We start from the raw sequence: 17,208 nt of genomic DNA, 5'->3' as shown, positions 1-17,208 counted from the left end.
CAACATTGCCGGTAAAAGCTGCTTACCACCGTGCAGAAGACCGCCAACACACTGCCGCGGTCGCAGGAAATCCGCCACAGCTATTACGACCCACAGCTCGGAATCCGCCAAAATCCAGACACCCACACAAGTCCGCCACACCAAAGGTCAGTGATAAACTGGCAAAAACAAAACCTCCACCGTCATGCCAACAGAAATACGCCCACACTATCACAACCCACGAATCCACGCGGCGGTCTTTCAACCGCGGTATTACATTGGCGGTACACACCGCCACGCTCAAAATACACATACACACACCACTCCCACACACCCAATACAATATAAAACACACATCACCCACATCACCCACAAACCCCTCCTACCAAAAATTCAGAAAGAAGGCCAGAGAGACACACCACAAACAACTACCAAGCATCCACAGGCACAAAATACCATCACCAACAGAACGTCCACGCACCTCACACAACACACCACTACATATCAGCACACCTATCACCACATACACCACCCCACACATCACCCACACCACCCCATGGCACGACAAAGACACCCCAGGTTCTCTGAGGAGGAGCTCAGGTTCATGGTGGAAGAAATCATCCGGGCAGAGCCACAGCTATTCGGAGCACAGGTGCAGCACACCTCCATAGCTAGGAAGATGGAGCTATGGCGAAGAATAGTGGACAGGGTCAACGCAGTGGGACAGCACCCAAGAAATCGGGATGACATCAGGAAGAGGTGGAACAACCTACAGGGGAAGGTGCGTTCCGTGGTCTCAAGAACCACCTTGCGGTTCAGCGGACTGGCGGCAGACCCCCACCTCCTACCCCACAACTAACAACATGGGAGGAGCAGGTCTTGGCAATTCTGCTTCCTGAGAGCCTTGCAGGAGCAGATGGAGGAATGGACTCTGGTAAGTCAAATCTTAACTATTACATCCCCCACCCTACCTGCATGCGATCACATACCACCACCCTCACCCTCACCCCATCACTCCAACTCCTCACAAATGTCCCAATATCACAAACCACCCATCCCAACACCAAGCCCTGCATGAAACACCAAAGCATGGACACCCATCACCAAAGCATGGCCACTGCACATACCCATACACCCCATAAACCCCATAAACCACCATCACACAAGGTCCCACACAAGAATGCAAGCACTGGGGCACACGGTCACCCACCCATTGCACACCATGGCACACACAGATGTCATAAACATCCTTTTATACCCCTGCAGGACCCCTACCCAACGTCACTGGACAGGAGGATCCACACGTGTCCACACCACCAACAGAAGAGGCCCACAGTGATGACAGCAGCTCTGTCCAACTGGATCTAGATGACCAGCCAGGCCTATCGGGGACCTCTGGACAGTCGGTTCCCCTCACACAGTCACAGGCCACTACAGACCTTCCTCCCTCTGGAAATACCAGCACAGCACCCACACAGCGGGCCCATACCTCTGTCCCCAGGACACGTCAATCAGCAGTGTGTCCACCACTACAGGTGTAGAAGCCTAATTATTCAACACCCATCCAGATACAAACGACCGTTAGCCAGCTCTTCTAGATAAACATAAAGGTTTTATTAGAGATAGAAATAGAAAGACATGTACATGGAGGATGCTCTGTACTAATGCACACGAACAGCCCAATACAAGGAAGTAATACATGATCTTTTATAGTATTAAACCACAAACATAATTAAGCGTATTATTGGTTCTTTGGCATTGACGTATGATTGACGTATGGCTATTTCTCCATTATGTCTGAAGGTAGTTTTTCCTATCATACCATATATAGTAACAAAAAGCATAGAAAAGGATTTTACACAAGGTGGCCTACGTGCCTAATATCACATGGTCCATCTTGTGACAGAACTTGAGAACATTACGTACTCAGACTGGTACTTTCCAGAAGTGAGATTGCTTCAGCTAGCATACAATGATGATGATATTTCATGATGGCTGTTCAGAGAGCAAGCCTTGCAAAATAATGCGTTCCTAGCAGTAGCGAATTACATTTGTAGGCCTCTTTATTTAATGATAGGCCTGTGCAGAGATTGTCATTGTGTATCACAGGGGCCACCAGGCATAGCATACCTAAGAACTATAAAATGTGATTCCACATTCCGCCCTCTGATACTCAATGACAAATCTAAGGGTCATGGTATATTGTTCTCATTTCTAACTCTTGTTCGTCCCTGTTGTCATCCTTATATCTTTTTTTTCGGTAATGTGTGGGTTTCTGGTGACAAGTTTTTTTCAAGAGTATGGCCAGGAAGGATGGACAAACTGGTATGAGCACACATATCGTTATTAGTGCCACGATCCCTATCGCTAGTACCTCTACCAACCAGGTAAACCAACCCCTGAACCATGCTGCTATTCGATCCAGCATTCCTCCAACGTCTGTCCCATCTTCCACTTTCCCAGCTCCTTCTTCTACCTCCTTTATTTCCTCTATTTCCTTTCTTATATTCCCACTGGTATCCGGTATATACACGCAGCATTCCTGATGGATCACTGCACAGACCCCTCCCTCTTTTGCCAGGATGGTGTCTAGTGCAAGCCTATTCTGGATTACAACTGCCCTCATGTCTGTGAGTTCCTCAGTGATGTTCCCTAAGGCGGCTGTGGTGTTGCTGGCTAGCCCTTCCACTAATTCAGCCAATCTGTGAATTTCATATTGTGAGTGTGCTATCCCTAATGGCGTCACTATGATCCCCTCTATTGCTATTACCTCATCCACCCATGTTGGTGTCCTCTTCCTGCGCACCCTGCCAAGTGTTCTCTTTTCCCCCTTCTGTAATTCTGTTCTATGCGCCATTTTTGGTAGCACGAATGCTAGGTAGCAGGTACCTTGCCATCCTGCTGGCAATTTAAAAAATGCCGATGTCCCACATATAATAAATATTCCTTTGGGAGGTGTCAGGCCTATGGACAAGCCTGTTGTGTCATTTCTTTTGTAGTCCAGGCTCAATGTTGTATTGCAAATACTATGTCCCACATCAATTCCGTTGTTGCTAGTGTCTGCGTTACCTCTTGAGTATTTGAAACACCATGGTGCCTTTATTTCTGTATCTAGGGCCAGGCATGGTATTCGTTGTTCTGAGCCATGATCCCTTTCAGTGTAACCCTTCCCTCTTTCTGTTGTAAATGCATTCGATAAATTCCCTTCTCCTTTCTTCGGGTCTAATCTCCTACACTTATTTCTTCTCCTTTTATCTTCTTCCTTCAATTTATTTGACACTCTTTCTACCAATTTTTCTTGCATATTTCCTACATAAGGTTCGTCTTCCAAACCATAGTCATCCCTTTTTCTCCTCATTTCTCCTATCTTTATATTTTCTCTTATTCTCTCCTTTTCCCTTTTCCTTGTTCTCATTTCTTTTAAATTTCCCCCTAACATATTATCTAATATGTTACATGCCACGAATTCTGTGAGGGGCATCTGAGTGTAATTTCTTTTCTCCTGGCTAGTGGTCGGTAGGTGGGTACATATATAACAATCAGACACATTTGCTAGTTCTTTGTACATTGATACCATTTTCACAAATGTATTGTCCTTATAATCTTCTCCATCTTCTTTCCATTTTGTGTATTTCACCCATTTTGTTTTATCCTCCACCCTCTCATGTTGTTTTGAGATATTGTTGTTCTCACCAAAGGTTGTTTTTTCACCTGGGCCATTTTTGGGGATGTAGTGTTCCTGGTCGAGCCATGGAATATGTATGTCGTCTTTATATACTATCAGGATTGTTGTTAGTACTATAGGCGCTACCGGGGTGAGTAATGCTGTGACCACCACGGGCCACTTCTTCTGCTCCTTTTTCTTATGTTGTAATCTGAAATCCATGTCACCTTATAGGGTGTGGTCGGATGTGGCTAGCACTTGAAACCAGTTCTATTGGTATGTAACCTTTGGTACCTCCTTATTCCTGTAGGAGTGCCACACGAGTAGTCAATTCCTTCGGTATATTTTCGGGGTGACGTTGAATGCTATTTGACACTTGTAGTTATGCAGAGTATAAAGGGATGAATCCCAATGTCCAGTTCTAAGGGAGTTGGGTGAGATAGTCCACTGACCAGAGAGATGGCCCTTTTGTCCTATTTTTGCTGTATTCCTAATTGGAAGAGGCACCTCCCAATGGTGCTACAAGCCGCACTGATCCTAGTGACCAGCCGCTTCCGTAGGACTGGGATCTGTACCTCTTGGTGCAAATTTTTCTAGCGGACTTTTAGTATTCTGTTCGTTTATATCCTGATGTCTTTAATACTTAAGTGGCCTTGCTTGACTCTCCGACTCCTGTGGAGAGTAGCACGAGCAGTTCTGAAAGAATATCCTGGTGTCTTGAGGACCCGCTTGCACCCTCCGACTCCTGTGGGGTTGCAGCACGAGCAGTCCAAGAACAATGTTCTGGTGTACTGGGGAACCCGCTTACACTCTCCGACTCCTGTGGGAGTGTAGCACGAGCAGTTCCGTCAGTGTTGGCTGGTTGCGCTTGTTGAACGAAGGTTGTACCGCTGTGGTGAAGTTGGCATTACTCTCGTCGGCAACTTTGTTGGCGGCTGGTCGTCTTTTGGTCCAGTGGCCTTCTTGGTGTGTGAGGTATGGACCCAGGATGTGATGCCCTCACACTTGACTGCTGTGGCTGTTGTCAACAAGACTTGGTGTGGTCCCTTCCACCGTGGTTGAAGGCAGTGACGTCTGGTGTGGGCCTTTGTCCACACCCAGTCTCCAGGATGCAGTCCGTGTTCTGGTGGTGTACCTTCTTCTGGTAAGGCCTGCAACACCTGGCGGTGAAGATAACGGAGTGTCTCCGTTACTTTTTTACAGTATTGTAACAAGAGATCATCAGTTATAGCCAATGGGGCAACTGACATGTGTCCTGGTATGTTCATGGGGCGACCAAAAATAATTTCATGTGGGCTCAGTTTTGTGACGCGGTCAGGTGTGCTCCTCATGGCAAGGAGTGCCAATGGGAGTGCATCTATCCATGATAACTCTGTCACTGCGCATATCTTCCCTATCTTATTCTTCAATACCCCGTTCCTTCTTTCCACAGCTCCCGCTGCCGGTGGGTGATATGCACAATGTAACTTTTGAGTTATTCCCAGGCCTTTGCAAAGGCCCTGAATAACCTGGGAGATGAATCCTGGTCCATTGTCTGAACTTAAAAGAGTCAGCACCCCAAAACGCGGTAACAGCTCTTTTAATAAACACTTTGCGGCAGTTTGTGCATCACAATTTTTTGTTGGGTATGCCTCCACCCATTTGCTGAACATGCACACTATTACCAGAACATATCTTATTTTATTCACTGGAGGCATTTCAATGAAATCCATTTGGAGACTTTCATAGGGTCCGTGTGGTGGTGGAAAGTGGCCTGGTGCTGTTGGGGTGCCCTTTCCTGTATTATATTGTGCACACACTGTACACCTTTTACACAACTGTTCTGCACATTGTCTGAATTTTGGGTTGAACCAGCACTGTGAAAACAGTCGTATCATTCCATCCCTTCCCACATGTGAGGGGCCATGGAAGAGCCGTGCCATGGAGGTCAGGAACAGGGAGGGCAAGCATATCTTCCCATTTGGTCCCACCCAAATGCCTTCTTCATTTTTCTTACAACCTGCCCCCTCCCATTCTTCACATTCCTTTCCTTGTGCCTGTAGCTGCACGCTTTTTGGGTCAAAGTGTGTGTTTTCCTCTTTACTTCTTATGTCAGGCGTTACCTGAACCATTTCGTATTCACACCCACTAAGTGCAATTTTTCGTACTTCCTTGTCAATAAATGCGCTTCCCATTGAAACGTAGTCCTTTGCTGAGGTGTGTGCTGCGCATTTTACAATCGCCACTTTCTTGGGCATCAGTAAAGCTTGTAGCAAGTCAACTATTAGTGATGCATGTTGTATCCGTTGGCCTGCTGAGGTGAGGAACCCCCTCATTGCCCACAGCTGCCCAAAGTCATGTGTGACACCACGCGCATATTGACTGTCTGTGTAGATGTTTGCTGTCCGTCTCGCTGCCAATCTGCATGCTCTAGTCAGTGCTATCAGTTCTGCCGCTTGATCGCTTGTTACTGATGGTAACCTCCCTCCTTTTAGTAACCTCCTAGCCGTTCCTACAGCATAGGCGGCCTGTACTGTTCCAGTGTGGTCTCTGATGCATGAACCATCGACAAATAGATCGCCTTCTGCCTCGGGGAATGGGGTGTCTCTCAAATCTGGCCTAACTTTGGTATGGCTCTCTGTTGCTGCAACACAATCATGGAAGGAATTGTCTATTGTTGGGTCATCGTGATCTCTTTCAGTTGGTAGCAGGCAGGAGGGGTTCAGAGTAGTGCACCTCTTTATTTTAATATGTGGCGCAAGCAGTGCTAGCTCATAGCGTGAGAGGCGGGCGTTTGTCAGGTGCTGCGTCTTGGTGGTGGTAAGTAACGTGTCCACTGCGTGGGGAACGTGTAATATTAATGTGTGTGCTAAGACAATGTTTTCTGATTGTTCTACTGCGAGGGCCGCTGCTGCTACCGCTCTTAAACATGGGGGAAGGCCTGCTGCCACTGGATCTAGGGTGGCTGAATAATAAGCCACCGGACGGTGGTAGGTACCGTGTTTCTGTGCTAGGACCCCTAGTGAGCAGCCCCCCTTTTCATGACAGAACAAGTGAAAGTCCTTGGTGTAGTCAGGGAGACCTAGTGCTGGTGCTGCACACAATTCTTTCTTCAACTCTTGGAAGGCCTCCTCACATTGTTCCGGCCAGGGTACTTTGTCTGGCACATCTTTGTGAGTTAAGTTTAACAATGGTCTTGCAATCAGGGAGAAGATTGGTATCCAGTGTCTACAGTAGCCTGCCACCCCCAGGAATTCACGAACCTCTGTTTGTGTCTTTGGTCTTGGATGTTGTGTTATGGTGGCTATCCTTTCAGGCAGCAATTTCCTAACTCCCTGGGATAGCTCGTGTCCCAGGTACTTCACTTTTGTTTGACAGAACTCCAACTTCTTTTGGGAGACCTTATGTCCTTTCCTTGCTAGGTGGCACAGTAGAGACACTGTGTCTTGGATGCAAGCCGTCTGTGATGGTGAGGCCAATAACAAGTCATCAATGTACTGTATCAGGGTAGATCCTTCCATTAGATGTAGTGATGCAAGGTCTGACCTCAGAGCATCCGAGAAGACTGAAGGGGAATCACAGAAGCCTTGAGCCAAACGTGTCCACTTGAGTCTTCTCGACCTGAATGAGAACGCAAAAAGATCTTGGGAATCCTCGTGTAGAGGCACTGAGAAGAACGCATTGCTGAGATCCAAGACGGTGAAGTGGGTGGCTGTACATGGAATATTTGACAATATGGTTGCTGGGTTTGGAACTACTGGGAATGATGGTACTACTGCCTTGTTAAGTTCTCTAAGGTCCTGAGTAAACCTATATATCGGTGCTCCATTGGGCCCTGTTGCTGCCTTTTTCACAGGGAGTATCGGAGTGTTGCATGGGCTACTTCTAGTTTCCCGCAATATTCCTTGTCTCAAGAGATCTTCTATTACTGGAGCTATACCCTCCTCTCCTTCCTTTGCCAATTTGTATTGTGGTACCTGTGGTAACTTTGCACCAGGGCGCAGCAATACTTTCACTGGTGGGTAGTCCAGAATTCTTCCTACATCGTTTGGCCCCTTTGCCCATACCTCATTGGGGACCACTTCTTGTAGTTCAGGGGGAAGAGTGTGTGACTGCTCCTGCTTGACTGTGGTGCAATGGGTGAATGCCTTTAATGTTATCCCGTTCTCCTTACTTTCCAGGAAGATGCCTTCCGGTGAGCATCTAATAGTACATTGTAGCTTGCATAGGAGGTCCCTACCTAGCAAATTTACAGGGCAGTATCTAGGGAAGATGAATTGGTGGTTAACGGTGATAGGACCTACCATGAGTGTTAATGGCTGTGTAAGGAATTCGTCCATGGGTTGCCCTGTCATCCCCACTGCTGTAATTTGTACTTTTGAAAGTGGTGCATTTGGTATATCAGAGGCTCTCAGCATTGATCTAGTGGCCCCTGTATCTACTAGGAATGGCACTGTTTTGCACATCACCGTCCCCTCCACATAGGGGCCGGCTTGATCTACTGATAATACCGGTCCCATAAAGTTTGCCTCTGGGGGAGGAGGAGGAAACCCGTGTCCTCTTTGTGGTGCTTGTGGTGTGTCTTGATGCGTGCCCCACCCAGCACATGCCTGTTCATAGGGGTAGGCATTGTATGCGTTGTTGGTGTAGGGTGGGGGTGGTAGTGCTATTTCCTGCTGCTGCCTCTGTTGCCCTCTGCCCCCTTGTCCTCCAGCTAGCCGTGGGCAATCTGTTTTCCAGTGTCCTTGTTGATTGCAGTGGAAACAGGTAGTGCCTGGCAGGGGCGTGAAAGGTACTCTTTCCCCTCGTCCACTGCCCCTTCCTCTTCCTCTACCCCTTCCCTGGCTGTTGTTGTAAAACCTCTCCTGTGCCACCATAAGTTTCACTTTATCCTTTTTTACCTTTTCTTCCTCTGTTTTTTGTATGTTTTCCTGATAATCAGCGCAGTACCTTGCTGCTGCTAACACTTTGTCAATTGGTTCTTGTTGCCAGCACATAAGTGAAGTTTGTAAGTGACTCTGTATGGGTTGCTGTAATCCATACACAAAGTTAGTTACAAATGCTGGCATCGCCTCTCCTAGTGGGTTCTTCATCCCACTGCTCTGTTGGTACACCTGGAGTAACCGGTCATAGTAACTTGTTACACTTTCATTCTTTTCTTGTTTTGTATGTATTATTTTTGACCAGTCTGTCTTTTCTTCTGGTACCTTTTCTTTGATGTATTTAATTACCCTCTCTCTTGCTTTCTCCACTGCTTTTCCTGGTGCCCCTCCTTTACCCCTTTCTGGTTCCTCTGTTGGCCATTGTACCACTTTCTTACAATCCTCCCAGAGATCTTGTGGTATTATTATGCTGAACAACATGTGTAAATCCTTCCACAGAAATTCCCCCATTGCCACTATCCTGTTCAACTCTGTGTACCAATTCTGTGGCTCTTCAAGTAGTTTCGGGTATTCTTTGTTGAAGGCATACAGGTCACTGCGAAGCCATGGTACGTAGACATATGTTGTTACGTGGCCCTCCTCCCCTATGGTAGCTGTGGGCACCTTTCTCAGAGGCATCTGATGCACTATCTTTTTCTGTTCCTCTAATTCTTGTAGTATCTGTGCTGTATTTAGCCCTTGTAGCAGTGTGTCCCAATTTTGTAACTTTAGTATAGCATTTTGTAATATTCCGTACAATTTTTCATCCTCCCACCCTTGAAGTTCCTCATTAGTAAAGCTCATTCGCGAGGTGTCCCAATGGTGTTCTGCGGGCAGGTCTTTTGACATTTGTTGTGTATATTTTTGGTGTTCTTGTGGGCCCCTGGTCATTAATTCTGTGCATGCTAAGGTCACGAGTTCTTCCCTGTATGCCCTAGTCAGTTCGTCCTTTAAGTCCACCAATTTTTGCCTCCCATCTACCAGGTCTTTCATTAAAGACTTACACACTTTCCCATCTGATTTAAAAAAAATAATATTTTCTTTGCATACCAGGAGAACTACTGGGTGTTTTTCTCGACATGCTGGGGAGCTACTTGGTGTCCCTCCTTGTGACATGTTTCCTGATAAGCTATTTCTTCTCCTTCCTCCATTTGTATCCTCATTTTGCGCTGCTTCTAACATTTTGGAGTTGTGTTTGGTTTTATGAGTGAAAACACATATATCCCATATTATTTCCTGCAAGTCTGTTACGCTTCTAACCTCATCTAGCGTTGTATCCTGAAACTATTGTTTCCATTGTGTCTTCAGTAAATTAATCTTTTTATTTTTATTTTCTACTTTTTCCTTTAGTTTTTCATTTTCTTTATCCAATTTTAATGTCATATGTACCACTTCATTTTTCACTTCCTCCAATATTTCATGCTCATTTAGCCCATCTAATTCTACTTTTGTCATTTCCTCTCTTATCAACCTCAGTGCCACTTGGCGTGCTTCATTTGTCTGTGCCTTTTTCTGTGCCAGTGATAGCTCCTGGGGTTGTGTTACTGTTATCTTTGTTGCTGCCTGCGCTGGCTCTTCCGCACGCGCTTCTGTTCTACTTATTCTCCCTGTTAGGAGGTCTTCAATGAGTGGGTCTTCAACCTCCTCCTCTCTCATTCCCTTTTCCCTTTCTTCCTGTGGTTGTGCACTTAGCACAGGAACACACGGAAATGTACCCAACACCTCCATTCTTTTCTCTCTCCACTCTTCCCTTTTTTCACTCCTCTTACTCTTCTCACATCCCTCATTCTTCCATTCCAACATTGTTTTATGTACTTTATTTTTCACATCGCTGGTCAACCGTAATTCTTTTAAATAGGAGGTCCATGCGAAAAAAGAGTCCCATTCTAAACCCCTAATCTTGCGTCCCTTGAGAGTCAACATCTGTCTCAGGTATGTTATTTTATTCATGTCATAGGTGCCAGTAATGGGAAACTGCAAGTCTGGTCTTTTAGCTGTCAATTTATGCCATTTTTCTAAGAACAATAGTGCATGTAAGCCTTCTTTAGTAGCTACTTGATATGCTGGACTGTCCTTAGGGGGGCTTGGCTGCTGCGTGTCCAGTTTGTCTTTACTGAGAGGGTTCCCCATGACTGTTTTACCCTAGCCTTTTGTTACATAACACGAAGACAATTACAATCGCTCCAGGAAACAGTAGGATGTCGGTGCGTTCTTTACACCGCTCATACCCTGTGACACAGAAGGGACAACAATGGGTGCATTCACACACGGAGCCGATCTCTGCCAACACAATCAGTTATTAGTAAAAGCAGGAAGCCGGTCTGCATTCATGCCACAATTTCAGCCAGCCATGTCCACCTTAGCTCACACAAAGTTTGAAATCAGACAGTACCCAAGGTGCTAGTGACGGCGTCCACACTGGCGTCCTTTGGGGCGAATCAAGAGATGACAGAATAGTCAGGAGGGAAAGATATAATATATCACACCCTTGCTTTCCTGCCCTGGGGCAGGGTGCGGCTGTATGATATTGGAAACTGGACCAAATCCTTGGCCAGTGACACACAGATAATGCAATAGCGGTGAAGAAGTCAGGCAACCACATGTGACGGCAGAACCATAGACAAGGGTCACAGTACAATTAGCCCTGTGGGGTGATCCTACTCCCACCCCTTGTATCAAATATGTAGTGAGTGCAGGGCGGTGTTTGTACTGTGTGATGTTTGCAGATTAAATCAGTCAATTGTCATAAAAATCTGTATTATGTCGCCCAGGAGTCCACCCACCAAGTCTTAAATTTTCTAAAAATTCGTATCCTAAATCGCAAATGCATGCAGTCAAATTAAATCACAGTACACCACCTTATGGTGAACCCTTCCTTCATTTTTCAAAAACCACTTTCGCACACACACGTATTTATAGCTCAAAAACCACTTTCACACACACACACGTATTTATAGCTCAAAAAACACTTTCACACACACACGTATTTATAGCTCAAAAACCACTTTCATACACACACGTATTTATAGCTCAAAAACCACTTTCACACACACACACGTATTTATAGCTCAAAAAACACTTTCACACACACACACGTAATCAAACCAGCATCTATAGTTTACACCATTTCACATGAGTAGCCGATAGTTCAATATGCCATAAGCATTGTTCAAAGAGCTGCAATATCACAGGAAACAGATAACATAACAATTGTTTAACACGACAAACAGAGCCTGCCTGCTCCACTGGAATGAACAACTATCATCCAGTTAATGGAATGAACCACTATCACTCCTATAAAAACAAGGACGCTGACACCTGCCAGTTCCTCTTAAATGTACACATAGACACTGGAACGGACCACTACCATTCCACATCTGGGCAACGCCCTTTTAACCTGGGGTTGGTTTGGCACCTACAACACCCTCTCTGGCCAGAGTTATCCACCCCAGCCCCTCCGGCTGGGGACTGCAAACAGCGACTCGCGCTGTGTTCTGAAGCAACACCGCTAGTTGCCTCTATTCCTCGGACTTCGTTTTTAACAGTAACAAGCTACATGAAATACAGGAAGCTAATCTAAGTATACAGCTGCAGCGCAGGGAGGAAGGAAATGGTGTAATACAATGGAAGGACCAAATTAACGCAGAATGCTAGCAGCCGGCGGACGGCTATAGTTAACTATCTGAATGTTTTCACGAGGTGTATTAGAGGAGCCCGCAATAGAGGAAGAAATGCCCTTGGCATGCCACTGGAGACAGAGAACAAATGCAATAATAAAAAAAGCAGACTAAGAGCTACGGTATGTATATATATTAACCATAAATCCATCACCAACACTACACTATGCAGGAAACACATTAACGAAACAACTCAGTTAACTTCCCGTCTCGTAATATTTACACTTAATACAAGAAATCAAACAGCAAGAGCAGGATCACGAGGCAGCAATAGATACTCACGACAGCCCAAGCCGGCGTCACAGGAGGGGCCTTGTCCAATTGATTGTTCAGTAGTAGGCCCGACCGAAACAGGAGCTGGGCTGCAGGGAGTCATCCGCTGAACGAGACCGCATTCTTCACCAAATGTAGAAGCCTAACTATTCAACACCCATCCAGATACAAACGACCGTTAGCCAGCTCTTCTAGATAAATAGAAAGGATTTATTAGAGATAGAAATAGAAAGACATGTATATGGAGGATGCTCTGTACTAATGTACACGAACAGCCCAATACAAGGAAGTAATACATGATCTTTTATAGTATTAAACCACAAACATAATTCAGCGTATTATTGGTTCTTTGGCATTGACGTATGATTGACGTATGGCTATTTCTCCATTATGTCTGAAGGTAGTTTTTCCTATCATACCATATATAGTAACAAAAAGCATAGAAAAGAATTTTACACAAGGTGGCCTACGTGCCTAATATCACATGGTCCATGGTCACAGCACCGAAACCGCCCTCATCGCAGCCACGGATGACATCAGATCCTTGACCGACAAGGGAGAAACCGTGGCCCTCATACTCCTGGACCTCTCTGCGGCCTTCGACACTGTCTGCCACCGTACCCTAATACGCCGCCTCAGCAACGCTGGCATCAGAGGCAAGGCCCTGGAATGGATCATCTCCTTCATCTCCGGAAGAACCCTGAGAGTCCGCCTCCCCCCCTTCAGATCTACAGCCACGGAGATCATCTGCGGCGTACCCCAAGGATCCTCCCTCAGCCCCACTCTCTTCAACATCTACATGACCCCCCTAGCCAACATCGCACGCAAACACGGACTCGACCTCATATCCTATGCCGACGACGCCCAGCTCATCTTATCCCTCACCAACAACCCCACCTCAGCAAGGACCAGACTACACGACGGTATGAAGGAAGTAGCGAACTGGATGACAGACAGCCGGCTGAAACTGAACACAGAGAAAACGGAGGTCCTCATCCTCGGCTCTACTCCCACCGCCTGGGACGACTCCTGGTGGCCTCCCGCCCTAGGCAGCACTCCCCAGCCCACCAACCACGCACGCACGCAACCTCGGCTTCATCCTGGACTCATCCCTCTCCATGACCAGACAGGTCAACTCAGTGACCTCAGCATGCTTCAACACCCTCCGCATGCTCCGCAAGATCTTCCGCTGGATCCCCATCGACACCAGGAAGACCGTCACCACGCCCTCGTCACCAGCCGCTTGGACTACGGGAACACTCTGTACGCCGGCATCACCAACAAGCTGCAGAAGAAACTTCAACGGATCCAGAACGCAGCCGCACGACTCATCCTGGACATACCCCGCCACCACCACATCTCCGGACACCTGAAGAAACTCCACTGGCTCCCAGTCAACAAGAGGATCACCTTCAGACTCCTCACCCACGCACACAATGCATTGCACAACCTCGGACGCAAAATCATCAACAACCGCGTCTCCTTCTACACTCCTCCGCGCACGCTACGCTCGACCGGACAAGCCCTGGCAGCCGTCCCCCAGCATCCGCAAAGCCACCGCCGGAGGAAGATTCTTCTCTTTCATGGCAGCAAAGACCTGGAACTCTCTGCCCAGCCTCCTTCGCGCCATACCTGATCACCTCTCCTTCAGAAGGCAGCTCAAGACCTGGCTCTTTGAGCACTGATCCCCCTCCCACCCCCCCCCAGGGCCTTGAGACCCTTAATGGGTGAGTAGCACGCTTTATAAATGCGAATGATTGATTGATTGTGACAGAACTTGAGAACATTACGTACTCAGACTGGTACTTTCCAGAAGGGAGATTGCTTCAGCTAGCATACAATGACGATGATATTTCATGATGGCTGTTCCGAGAGCAAGCCTTGCAACATAATGCGTTCCTAGCAGTAGCGAATTACATTTGTAGGCCTCTTTATTTAATGATAGGCCTGTGCAGAGATTGTCATTGTGTATCACAGGGGCCACCAGGCATAGCATACCTAAGAACTGTAAAATGTGATTCCACACAGGGAACCCAGGCTAACCCACCACCCCAACAACAACAGGGACCTGGGGGCAGTGGTAGTGGGCACACAGTCCAGGGGACGGAGGCACAGGCACACAGGGGAACTGTGAGGGCTGCTGTGCGACGGGGGAGGACAGGCCAAGGGAACCCACTCTCCACTGGCCAAGTTTCAGGAGACCCAGTGGCTGCAGGAGGCACAGTATTTGGGCTTCAGGGAGGAACTCAGAACCATCAATTTCACCCTGGGCACCATCGTAAGGGTGCTGAAGGAAGTACTCAACACCAGGAGGGACACACTGGCACAACAAGGGGCCCCTGACACTAGCATGGACGATGAACTGCCCACCACCTCCGCCGGCGCTAGTGGACAGGACGCCCCGCCACAAGACCACCACACCCGCACCCCACACCCTGCAGAGGGAGAACCGCCCCACAAACGGTCCCTGAGATCCAGGACAAAGACAGAGAACGATGCCAAGACCCCCACCAAGAAATGAGACCACCCTGAATGTCATCTTTCTGTCCCACTTTGCCATCCTGTCCATCCTCAATCTGCCCCAGCTCCACTTCCTAAGCCCATTTGGGCAATGCACCTGTGACACTAATAGACTGGACTCTGCTATGGACATTCCTCCACCATCCCCCCCTCACCATTTTACAACCCCCTCCAATATTGAGCACTTCAATAAACACCCTTGAAGCACAAAACAATCTGGAGTCAGTCTGTGATATCGAAATTGTGTGTTAGCAATTACAGTGACAAAATGCTTTTTCAAATGTAATGTCAACATACCTATGTCACACAGCTCTAGTCCATGAGGAAACAAAGCAGATGTCACACAGTGGGACCCACATCTGTGAAATCGTAAGGGAAAGTGACAACTCAGTGACCATACACTGGGTGAAAACGACAGACAGTAAAGAGGTAGTAGTGTTAAAGTACATGTAGTAGGCAGGTCTGTACTCTTACCTGTGTCTCACAGGAAATATTGCAGGATCACCGAGTTCCTGTTGTCCATGTCTTCTTGTTCTGCTTCCTCGTCTTCACTGTCCACAGGCTCCACAGCTCCAACAACACCGCCATCGGGACCATCCTCCTGCAGAAAAGGCACCTGTCGTCCCAAAGCTAAGTTGTGAAGCATACAGCAGGCCACGATGATCTGGCACACCTTCTTTGGTGAGTAGAATAGGGATCCACCTGTCATATGGAGGCACCGGAACCTGGCCTTCAGGAGGCCGAAGGTCTGTTCTATAATCCGCCGAGTTCGCCCATGGGCCTCATTGTAGCGTTCTTCTGCCCTTGTCCTGGGATTCCTCACTGGGGTCAGTAGCCATGACAGGTTGGGGGTAACCAGAGTCACCTGCAAATGGCGAGGGACAACTGTTAGACACACACTAACCTGTAGGGATATCCCCAGACCCAGACAACCATTCCCACTGTCTTGCTTCCAGGTGCTCACCTAATAGCCACACACGGTGCCTCTGGAGTTGACCCATCACATAAGGGATGCTGCTATTCCGCAGGATGTAGGCGTCATGAACTGAGCCTGGGAACTTGGCAATCACATGGGAGATGTACTGGTCTGCCAAACACACCATCTGCACATTCATGGAACTCTTCCGGTTTCTGTACACCTGTTCACTCCTGTGGGGGGGGACCAAAGCCACATGTGTCCCATCAATGGCACCTATGATGTTGGGGATATGTCCCAGGGCTTAGAAATCACCTTTCACTGTAGGCAAATCCTCCACCTGAGGGAAAACGATGTAGCTCCGCATGTGTTTCAGCAGGGCAGACAACACTCTGGACAACACGGCGGAAAACATAGGCTGGAACATCCCTGATGCTATGGCCACTGTTGTTTGAAATGACCCACTTGCAAGGAAATGGAGTACTGACAGCACCTGCACTTGAGGGGTGATTCCTGTGGGATAGCGGATAGCTGATATCAGGTATGGCTCCAGCTGGGTACACAGTTCATGGATTGTGGCACGGTCAAGCCTGTAGGTGATGATCACATGTCTTTCCTCCATTGTCGACAGGTCCACCAGCGGTCTGTACACCGGAGGATGCCGCCATCTCCTCACATGTCCCAGCGGACAGTGCCTATGAAGGTCAACAGCGAGCACAGAGTCAACCAACTTAAAGGTACGTACACACAGCTTACACAGAGCACGAATCATAATCCGAAAAGTGGCCTGTATGTGTGTTGAGGCTAGGCCTAGGTATGTGTGACGCAGTTAAAAATTAAGCCATGTGGGCCCCTGAAATGTCGGCTGCCTGACCTCTAAATTGGGACAATGGGATGTGAGGTAACTGCGCTGGCGTTGTACACAGTCGCAGTAGGCCGTCGAAGACCGCGGCGCAATGCTGCATTGGTTAACATTGGCCCCTATGGGTCCCAGGAGCCAATGACGATGTACGCCGGTGGTGACGGTACGCACCGCCGCGGACGTGACCGCCATTTTCTATCTGTTCAATCACTCAATACCTGATCTTCGACAGGAGAGGACCTACACTGGAAGTGCTGCTGTGACCTCGGTCTGGAAGAGACAATGGCTCGAGTGTCTGGGGAAAGGGCCCCTGCCTTCACATCGGAGGAGTTGGAGAGACTCGTGGATGGGGTCCTCCCCCAGTACACGCTACTCTACGGTCCTCCAGACAAACAGGTAAGTACACTGGGAGCATG

This window comes from Pleurodeles waltl, chromosome 5, assembly GCF_031143425.1.
Source record: "Pleurodeles waltl isolate 20211129_DDA chromosome 5, aPleWal1.hap1.20221129, whole genome shotgun sequence".
In the NCBI taxonomy this organism is placed as follows: domain Eukaryota; kingdom Metazoa; phylum Chordata; class Amphibia; order Caudata; family Salamandridae; genus Pleurodeles; species Pleurodeles waltl.
The sequence above is the reverse complement of the archived record's forward strand: the minus strand, read 5'-3'. Positions refer to the sequence as shown.